Below are 12,500 nucleotides of genomic sequence, written 5' to 3'. Positions count from 1 at the left end.
TCTCTCTCTCTTTTGCTCTCTCTCACTCTCTCCCTCTTTCTCGCTCTTAATGGCAGAGGAAATACGTGTACGTACAATTTGATGGGCTGATTAAACATGTCAGTCCAAATTGGATCTTATGGACATCACTACTAATATTGTCGGTTGATGTGAAGAAACAGGCCCATATATGAGATAAGATAGCTAATATAAGTTCAAGGCTATTGAATGATATTGTATGATTTTTAAGGCTGAACAGGAAACCCTTACTTTAATGTGGGACACAATATCGACAAATACAAGCCCTAGGTGAACCATATTTTGTACCACATTTCGATTAAAGTTTTTGTATCTATTCCCATCAAATATTCAGAAATAATCCCCAATAAAACATGAAAATCACTAATTTCTTGTTTCATTTCCAATATATTTCAGGCCTTCTATAAGAAACATTTTATTTATTGTTCCAGTAACTCCAAATTTATGTTTAATCAATTTTCTAGTTGTGGAAAAGAATCATTGTATGCTGTATATCATAGACAATGTGGAGGTGCAATGGCCCAGTGGTTAGGGCAGCGAACTCGCGGTCATAGGATCGGCCGTTGTGAGTGCTTATTGAGCGAAAACACCTAAGGCTCCACGAGGCTCCAACAGGGGATGGTGGCGAACCCTTCTGTAATCTTCCACCACAACTTTCTCTCACTCTTTCTTCTTGTTTCTGTTGTGCCTGTAATTCAAAGGGTCAGTCTTGTCACACTGTGTCACGCTAAATATCCCCGAGAACAACGTTAAGGGTACACGTGTCTGTGGAGTGCTCAGCCACTTGCATGCTAATTTCACGAGCAGGCTGTTCTGTTGATCGGATCAACTGGATCCCTCGACGTCGTAAGCGACGGAGTGCCAACAACATCATAGACACTATTTTGGTTTTTAAAATATGTTCAAATATCAGAAAGGCATTAATCTCTACGAAGTGTCCTTCCATTAGATTACGCATTGATTAAAAGAACGCAAATGTAACATTCAACTTTTTATATTTTAAAGAACAAATGTAATGGATGTGTTAAAGTGATCGAATTGCCAGAAACCATAGGCAAATGTTTCCGAAACTGAATTCTGTCATCTTAGAAATGAAAAGATATATTCTTTTCTGCTCTAGGCACAAAACCCGAAATTTTGGGGGAGGGGGCCAGTCGATTAGATCGACCCCAGTATGAAACCAGTACTTAATTTATCGACCCCGAAAGGATGAAAAGCAAAGTCGACCTCGGCGGAATTTGAACTGAGACCGTAGCAGCAGACGAAATACTCCTAAGCATTTCGCCCGACATGCTAATCTTTCTTATTTCTTTATTGCCCACAAGGGGCTAAACATAGAGGGGACAAACAAGGATAGACAAAGGGATTAAGGCGATTTCATCAACCCCAGTACGTAAATGGTACTTAATTTATCGACCCCGAAAGGATGAAAGGTAAAGTCGACCTCGGCAGAATTTGAACTCAGAAAGTAACGGCAGACAAAATACCGCTAAGCATTTGGCCCGCCATGCTAACGTTTCTGCCATCTCGCCGCCATACAAATGAAAAAACGTATATTGTAAAACCTAACATCTGATATCCAAAAATACTGGATTATCAGGAATGAAGTATTTTGACCATAAGTATGTTTAATCGAATGTTAAGCTGAGGGAAAAGAACAAGTAAATATGACAATGCTCCTTATATATACATAACCTTAAAACCGTTTTCTTTTCATGTTTATTTGAAATTGCATTTTTCTGTTCAGGGATATCCGTTTGTGCCTTAAGAGCCAACGATTTATATGTAATACTGTAGAAATAGCCATCGTTCTCTAGCATGGGTGACTTGGTAATATTTGCCACCATATTTGATTTAGGTGCTTACATGTACACAGACAACCTTTAAGCGCTTCACCCTTCTCTCAGCAGAATAACCAGGACGTAATAGCTTGAGAGAGAAGGAGGAAAAGAGGAGAAAGAGAAAGAAGGAGAGGGAGGGGAAGAGATAAAGAGAGAGAAGTAAAAAGAAAAAAAGAGGGAAGAGAGAAAGAAAGAGGAGAAAGAGGACGCTGCACTAGTTTTGTACTCATTTAAATCCAAGTAGACACGAAGAGCTCGAAATGAAATGACTTACATAAAAACATATTGCGACGCCTGGTCCTGTAATCGAACCTACATTCTTAGATCATGAAATGAACATTGATAACGTCTAGGCCACATGGCTTTACAATAGTTATTTACATATCGGTATTTTGGTGGCGATTGAATCAGGTCCGTTTACTGTGTAAAGTGTTTCAAGATTAGAAATTATAGAATGATTACTTTCAGAACTGGTAAATTGTTATTCATTATGGACCGTATCTTGATCACCGTAGGTTCTACATGAGCAGGTTTATAATATTTATAATGAAGTCATATCTTCATATAAATATTCATGATTACAATGAGCCTACTGTTTTCTTCCTGTCTTTCAGATGATTGTATTCAGTATTGCTATTGAACAAAACATTCATGGACTTCCCATGTTCCCTACTGTTTGCAAATTACACCTTACTCTTTGATAATATTTATAATTGCTAGGATTGAACTACAAGTGTTCTGTGTATGAGTTGCGTATATGTAAATGTTTGGGGCATAAAAGTAAAGAATTCATGATGACAATAACTGGAGGAGCTGATCTCTTTCTTTGTAGGGTATTCATTCATATGTGCAGGCGCAATGGCCCAGTGGTTAGGACAGCGGACTCGCGGTCATAGGATCGCGGTTTCGATTCCCACACCGGGCGTAGTGAGTGTTTATTGAGCGAAAACTCCTAAAGATCCACGAGGCTCCGGCAGGGGATGGTGGCGAACCCTGCTGTACTCTTTTACCACAACTTTCTCTCACTCTTACTTCCTGTTTCTGTTGTGCCTGTAATTGAAAGGGTCAGCCTTGTCACTCTCTGTGTCACGCTGAATATCCCCGAGAACTACGTTAAGGGTACACGTGTCCGTGGTGTGCTCAGCCACTTGCACGTTAATTTCACGAGCAGGCTATTCCGTTGATCGGATCAACTGGAACCCTCGACGTCGTAAGCGACGGAGTGCCAACAACAAGATTGATTCATATATTGATTCAATAAATTATATTCTCAGAAAATTAGTTTGCATAAAGTTTCAGGGAAGAAAAGAAATTTGATTAGAAAGGATCTCAAATTTGTGGGGTCCGGTTGTCAGTTGATTAGCTTCACGATATTACGGCCCCAGAAGTTTACAGGGCAATTGTGACGTTGGCAGGATAAGAACATAGAACGTAAGGTTCTAGAAGAACTAGTACAAGGCATTCTTACTATACTCTAACAGATTTGTTAATCCAGTACACTGCCGGTGGCACCAATACTCGGTTGATACTAGTACAATGCGAAACGAACTAACTCGCTGTTGTATATGAAATGTGTCGTTCAGTTTAGAAACTAAATGCATGACCTTAACATCATGAGCGGAGAATATCTAACCACTGAACCACACACCTTCAACAAACTGACAGAGTTAGCTTTTAGAATCTATCTTAAGATTTATGATGATTCTTTGCATAGTCCCGATTCCATGCATAAGTAAATGAAATCATAGATATTCATTCCTATCTAAATCACAATGCATCTTAAGTATATATTCAATGGAGGCGCAATGGCCCAGTGGTTAGGGCAGCGGACTCGCGGTCATAGGATCGCGGTTTCGATTACCAGACCCGGCGTTGTGAGTGTTTATTGAGCGAAAACTCCTTAAAGCTCCACGAGGCTCCGGCAGGGGATGGTGGCGAACCCTACTGTACTCTTTCACCACAACTTTCTCTCACTCTTATTTCTTGTTTCTGTTGTGCCTGTAATTCAAAGGGTCAGCTTTGCCACACTGTGTCACGCTGAATATCCCCGAGAACTACGTTAAGGGTACACGTGTCTGTGGAGTGCTTGTACGTTAATTTCACGATCAGGCTGTTCCGTTGTTCGGATCAACTGGAACCCTCGACGTCGTAAGCGACGGAGTGCCAACAACAACATATATTCAATATCAACTTTTAAAATCATTTATAATTGATGGTGCTTTGTTTTTGTCTATTTCATTTTTTTAAGCAGTCAACAATACACATTTTGTGTACAGAAGATTTTAGCAAAATTGAATGTTACTCCTATTTAATTATCCGAATCGCAAGTGAAAGCAATATCAAAATTGAATGTGAATGCATTACGTAGATATGAAAGTAAATATTTGTTCTGGATTTGTTGTAGAATACAACAGCCCCTGGCTTCTCTTTACTTTGCGTTTAAACCTGAATCTTTAGCATATTTGTCATTTTTTCAAGAACACTTCAAAAACATTGTTTTCAATAATACTTTCGTGTTTTATGCATCAGAATAAGCATTAGATTAAAATACCCGTCTATATATCCGCAGTAAATTTGCACATCACGTACGATACACAGATAGCTATTTTACTTAAATGTTACTACTGTTGAATATAACAGCTTTTTATTCAATCAAGCGGCTATTTGCTGTATCAGTGCATGTTTATTTACTGTTTATCGGTGAACACAAATTTCGTCTAAGCGTGCTATTCGATCTGAGAACACTCAATTGACACAGCTACAAATAGCAGCCAAAATCTCCTTCAATTTATACGCTAATATTTTATGATTATCTCTGTTTACATTATATATAGAAGCAAAAAGGCATGTTTATAGGTAGTATGATGTTTTATCATAGGAATACTGACTCAATCAGAATTATTTAGCTGAACTAAGGTTAAGCTGTTTCGTTGACCGGAGACTAAACAGCAGTAGTTATCTTCGGGAAAACATGTCGTGTTTTTAAGAATATGGAAATAGCATCTTACGAGAATGGCAACTTTTTTCAAATGGCTCTGTTTAACACATGCAAATGCATATCAATATCCTGTTCCGCTGAAGACATCATTCCATTCGACTTTTGGCGTTGGATACATCTTTAAAATGATAATTAGAGATTCATTAGTCTTAAAACTGTTAGGCTTTAGGCTATGAGGAGTTGTGAAACAATTTTAGGATGTGAATTGGAAATATCGTTAGTGTAGAACATAAAACATTGTGATATTTTTTTCGAACCTTGGCCTTTCTTGCTTTTCGACGACGATGAAGTAAGTACGAGTCCCAGCTAACGGTTTTTACCGAATTCTTAGAACATCAGATAAGATACCAATGCAGTATTTCGTCCGGCACTTTTGTTCTAGGCTCATGAATATAAAGCATTATCTATCACCCGAGTTAACACTAGTTTCTTGTGTTCTTTAACGGATTATCTCGATTGCACGCATTTGAACTATGCTTTTGCTTTGAGGATATCCTGTTCCCTTCTTAGCACCAGTCTCAGAGCCTCTGACATAACAAAGGGTCATGGGTATCGTGCTTCCCACTTCTAAGTAATAGTGTATTATCTTCGGTTAATAATGGAAAATCAGTCACAGAAATGATGTATCAAGACTAATTTAAAATATTAGATTTTGTTCAGTAAATGGAAACTCGAATATATTTTTTACCTTTCTGCTTAATCATATAATGATTGATAGCATGCATGAAGCTTTGAACGGTTGGATAGTGAAAAACGTGAAAGGAATAATGCCTCGTATTTTGTTGCAGTAAAAAGAGCGCTTCAAGATATATTAAGTTATTTACAGACAAAAGAAATTGTCCAGATGCTTCACTACAGAGTATACCACGCTAACGACATACAAGGGTTAGATGAAGTCTTATATTAGATAAGAAATGAAGTCGAACAGCCAAAAGAATTTACATGCCATCCAACTGGTCCCACGCAGTTAATTTCATTCATAATTATTGGGTCAACTGCAGGTTGTGCCTGATTTATGAGTCGCTGAAGTGTCCAAATTCGGAGTCACATAAACATTTTAACTTCAAGTTTTTTTTTTATTAACCATTAAAAACTATTTCTAAAATTCCAACATTTCTGCAAGCATTTTAGTGCAAATAAATTAGCAGTCAGTTGCCGATTACTAGTCACCAGTGAGCAGTGTCTATAAGAACGGTTTATGAGTTAAAACTATATTTCCATTATTCTGTTAGTTATATTGTTGAGAGACATAATTTACAACTTAATTTATTTCTCTTTTAAACCGTTAAAACGTTAGGTCTAGTCAAAAGAAACAGTTTACACATCGTATTATGTTATCATTCCATAGTGTTTATTTGTCTTGTTTCACGAAACACCTCTTCTAATTTATTGCAGTCGCATTACTTTTTTTTTTTTTTTTGTCAGAGAAAGCTCCCATTCGCATTCTACTTTTTTAATCAGCACGAATATATTAGTGGAAGTTAAATTTGCTTTTCAATTTTCTAAAAGTATTCCAAAAATGTCTAATTCGAATAAAGACGTTTAACAATCAATATCATCAAATCTAACGCGATATATATCTAGACTTGTCAGTTAAAATCAGCTTTCTATACAATTCCACGGAGTTACAGTAATTTTAGCTATAAGAAAATGCGTTCTTAGGTTATAAATAGCTAATGAAATGAACGAAACAATTACACAATGGAGATGTCACCTAAATGTAATATCGGAAACAAAAATAAAATCTAATTCATATTTTTTCTATACTCGCTGTAAAGTTATATTCATTGAATACTTGTTATCAGCTGAAATTTAAATAAAGATTTCCCTCGATATTACAAATAAAATATCGACTATTTGCTAGGAAAACAATATTTTAGTGTTCATGATAAATAGGTTCAAATATATTTCTGTTAAATCTAATAAAGTAAAACCACGTAATAATATTTTATTATAAATTATAATTCATCTTGTGGTAAAATATTTGACAAACCATGTCAAATAAGAACGATTTAAAACGGTGTTTTGAACAAGACACGTTACCGTAATGTTTGTTATTTTAAAAGTAGGAGACTTGATACAAAAGGTGAACGGTAATAGCAGGTATATTTAACGCCTTTTGTATTATTTGAAGATAAAAAAAAAAAACACTTTAGACCTCAAATAACAATTTACAATAGCAAAAACAAAATTATAAATAGAATTGAACAAACAACTAGTACGATTTATTTCTTCATTAAAAAAGAAACTCAGCAAATTTCGAAACACAATAAACAGTATTGTTTGCTGCGTAAGACATCTCGACAATATAATAATAATAATAATAATGATAATAATAATAATAATAATAATAATAATAATAGCAACAACAACAACAACCAGCGGGTTTGGCGGAAAAATAATGCCTAAAAACTTATGTAAAATAGACGTCTATAAACGTTACCACGGGTTCTCGGCGTTGGTGCGTTGTGCCAGCTATTAGAATACATTGCTGGTTCCATTAAAGTGCCTTTTCAAAAGCTACCATTAACTAGCACGGCTCTATGGGCAGGTGTTCCTCATTACTATTATCAAATGTTATTACAGAATCGTTCGCTCTGTTATTAACAAGACTTTGAAACACTGTGAATTCGGTAATTAAAGCTTCTTTCTTATACGGTATGTTTAAACTTAAGAAATTGTAAAAGTAAGCTGTGAATAAAATATAGTGGATAATTAAGAACCGTTGGAGGAAAACGTTTTTTTTTTCCTCCCTTCTTTCACTTTCCTCGTCTTTTAAGCTTCCTAGTCTGTCATTATGTCGCGTTGGTATCCACTTTCTGTGCCAATCAGAGAGAAAAAACGTAACAAGTCGTACGTATTGAACGGGATCACATCAGTCAGGCTTCGGTTCAACCACATCATAAGAACTGAAACATCATTATGCATGTATATGTATGTATGTATGTATGTATGTATGTGTGTGTGTGTGGTATATTTATATGTGTATGTACATGTACGAATGAATGATTATGCTTGTACACACACACATACATATCTATATATTTGCGTATATGTAAAAATATAAATATAAGCATGCATGTACATCTATCTACATGTGTATGTGTTTATATATATATATATATATACATATATGTGTGTGTGTGTGTGTGTGTGTGTGTATAAATATATTCATACACACACATATGTATTTGTGCGTGTCTGCTCGTATGGGTGTAAGCTTGCGCACTCAGTCTCACATACACACACACATACGCGCACACACAAACACTCACACACACACACACACGCACATATATGTCAAGGTGTCTATATATGTAATCGTATGTATGCGAATGTGTATATCACTTCTACATATGCTTGCATTTGTGCTTGTGTCTGTGTCCGTGTATGCCGTAGGAGTGTGCGTGTTTGCACGTGTAAGCGTGTATGTATGTATGTATGTATGTATGTATGTATGTGTGTGTGTATGTTTGTGTGTGTGTGTATGTGTATGTGTGTGTTTGTATGTATACGTGTGGTTTCCTTTCTCGTAGGGAACTCCCCGAGCCATGTTGGGTTCTATTATCGCACAATGAAATATATATGGTGGTGGTGGTGGTGGGGTGGTGGTGCAGGGTAAGAAAGAGAGGATGTGAGAGAGAGAAAAGGAGAGGGAGAGAGAGAGGGAGAAAAAGAGAGTGAGAGAGTGGGCCAGGTTGCAGAAGGAATTTAGGTTTGACGAAGGGGGAAAAAAAAACAACAACAAAAACAGCACCACCTCCACCACCATCACGCACAACAGCAACAACAAAAATAATAACACCAACAAAAAAATGGAAGAAATAGGGAAAGGAAAAAAGAGAAAGAAAGAACGAAAGGAAGGAAGGAAGGCTAGTTAGGAGAGTAACTTAAACGGGTTGCCGTGTATGCAGGTGTTAGCCGCGCCTGCCCTAACCACCGTTTTGTGCTGGCACTAGGAAAAAAAAAAAAAAATAAACAACCAATGTAAAATACACACAAAAACAAACACGCTTTTCAATCTGCAAGTTTGTATTGCATTATTCAAGCTTTAAGAAGAGACAGAGAGACAGAGAAAAAGAGAAAGAGAGAAACAGTGAGGGAGAGAAGGAGGGAGACGGTGCTTTTGTTGTTGTTCTGTTTGTATATATAGTGTTGTATATGTATTTTTTTTTTTTAAACATGGAAAGTAAATATGGTAAGAGAGAATAATTTCCAAGCGACCGATTCCTTTGATAGTAATTCTGGTGAAGAGTACGACTAATCTTTAAATGTTCTAGCGTGTGCATGTAAGTTTGTGGGCGTGTATCTGTGTGCGCGCGCGATCGTTCGCGCGTGTTATATGTGACAATGCGTGTGTCTCTGTACGCATGTATGTATATATACTTGCGTATATATACGTATACATACATATATATATATATACGTATATATACATGTATATATACGTATATAAACATGTATATATACGTATATAAACATATATATATATATATATATATATATGTATGTATATATATATATATATATATATATATATATATATATATATGTATGTATATATATATATACATACACGCAGATACATGTATGTATGTGTGCAAGCATGTCTGTTTGTGTGTGTGTGTTGTAGTTACTATCCTTCGCGAGTGTTGGTGTCCTTCTGCAGATGTACTAAATCTTGTACGAGCGTGCACGAACGTGAGTGTGTGTGTATGTGTGTGTATGTGCATATATATATATATATATATATATATATATGCATACGAATAAATATACACACACATATATACATATATAATATACATATATATATATATATATATATATATATATATATATATATATATATATATATATATATATATATATATATATATATATATACATATATATACACACACCTACATATGCATGAATATATGTATTTGTGTATGTATCCCTCTCTTTCATCTCTCTGTAAATATATATATGGATATATGTATGTGTGTATGTATGTAGATATGCTTATGTGAGTTTCTACATGCGTGTATATTAATATGCGTTTTGCTTCTTCGTACATATACGTAAATAGTATGTGTTTACGAGTAATATACGCCGAGCGTACGTGTTACAAATTTCTGTCTCAGTATCTGTCTAGTTCCATACATAAGCCTGTACGTGCGTGAGGATGAGTGAAAAATTGGAGGTGTTAATTTGAGATAGACAGGCAATAATAGAGAATACTTGGTAGACTGGCACAAAAAAGGACAAAACAAATAACGACTACATATATACATATATACATATATATATATATATATATATATATATGAGTGTGTGCGCGTGTGTGTATATATATATGTAAATATATTCACACACACACACACATATATCTGTACATGCCTATATGTATGTATCCATGTATGTGTATATGCATGTACGCATGTGTGTGTGCATATATATATATATATATATATATATATATATATATATATATATATATATATATATATATATATATATATATATATGTACATACACACGTGTGTGTATTGGGGGTATAGATGTGTATAGAGTTAGAAGAGATGATGGTTTGCGAGTAAGAGTAATGGGTTAATTCAAGCATTTAACATGGCCACTCTACGTTCAGATCAAATGTGGTAGGTGTTCAGCTTGGAGATTTTTACCAGCAGACCAACAATCGCGAAGCACCATTATACCATGCTTCTGCGTTTGTACGCGTGTGCGATTGTGAGTCTGCGTGTGTATTTGCACATGCATGCGATGCAGTGTACGTACATGCGTTTAGATTTATTAATGTGGGTTTTATATCAAAGCCTTAGGCAAATGAATTTCTCACACTAACAGGAGGAAAGAAAAGAGACTAAAGATGTGACTGTTGACCTGCGGAGGTCATAAAGGGTTTAAGAAACGCCGGATAAATATAAGATGAAAGACGCTACGTGAAATATAGCAAGGAAATGGATACGAGATAAAACAAGGAGCATAAAATGTTGAGAGTTAAAAGGTAGACTAAAATAATAGTGAATGCACACACACAAACACACAATCACAAGTAGACATATACACATTGATATATATATATATATATATATATATATATATATATATATATTTACATATGTGTGTACGTGTGCATGTAGGGAGAAAGAGAGCGAAAGAGAAAGATAGATAGATAGGTATATATATATATATATATATGTATATATATATATATGTATATATATATATATATATATATATATATGTATATATATATATATATATATATATATATATGTATATATATATATATATATATATATATATATATATATATATATATATATATATATATATATATGTATATATATATATATATATATATATATATGTATATATATATATATATATATATATATATATGTATATATATATATATATATATATATATATATGTATATATATATATATATATATATGTATATATATATATATATATATGTATATATATATATATATATATATATGTATATATATATATATATATATATGTATATATATATATATATATATATATGTATATATATATATATATATATATATATATAATATATATATATATATATATATATGTATATATATATATATATATATATATGTATATATATATATATATATATATATGTATATATATATATATATATATATATATATATATATATATATATATATATATATAGATAGATAGATAGATAGATAGATAGATAGATAGATAGATAGATTCAATGTTAAAGTGAATTTGAGAAATTAACGATAACTGAGAGATGTAATGCTCAAAGCAGCAAGTAGGATCAGAAAATGTATAATGTCAGAGGTCAAACATATCCTACATTAATCCAATAGGCTTCATCTTGTTTCCTGTTTTATTAGGTTTTTCTCTGTCTCTCCCATTTGAGGAGAAGTTCCCTAGGTACAGTGACAGAGCAGGATTACCCTTGAAAACTACTCTTAAATAATTTATCTCTGACGCTTAAACGCTGAAGATTTTGGAACAACGAGAGAAGAAAGTTTGTTCGCAAGTAATAGAGAAATAAAAAATTCACATTCAGATATGAATAACTTCCACTTAATTCTCAAGAGAAAATTAAATTGAAGATTAGGACATTCGATATGTCTTATTATATAAGCATGGAGGGGGCACCGGAGAATATATTTTTACCAAATTTCGCTTACAATACATCGGTCGACTTGTGACTTCAGGAGAAACTTGCTCAAATTGTAACTGTCATTACGAATTGAATCGCATAGAAACGACTTCTCATTCTACATGTAAGTACAATATAAAAAAAAAGATTTTTTAAAAATGATTCTATGAATGTAAGAGATATTTCCCCTAAAGTTAACTTAATAAAATGAATATAATCTGAAAATATAAGTTAGTTGCAAATACCCTCTTCAGATAAACATCGTTTACTAATACAACCGGAACATTAAGGGGTATTTAAAAAATAATAAGGAAATAAAATTGTCTGCGTTATAAAAGCAAGAAAATTATTATCAAGATCTGTTTTTAAGCTGACAAAGCAATAATCGTCTCTGTAAAGAGCGGTGGAGTTGTGAACCAACAAAGGAACATCATATATATATATATATATATA

This window comes from Octopus bimaculoides, chromosome 7 (genome assembly GCF_046866305.1).
Source record: "Octopus bimaculoides isolate indiv1 chromosome 7, ASM4686630v1, whole genome shotgun sequence".
Taxonomy (NCBI): Eukaryota; Metazoa; Mollusca; class Cephalopoda; order Octopoda; family Octopodidae; genus Octopus; species Octopus bimaculoides.
Note: the sequence above shows the minus strand (reverse complement) of the source record.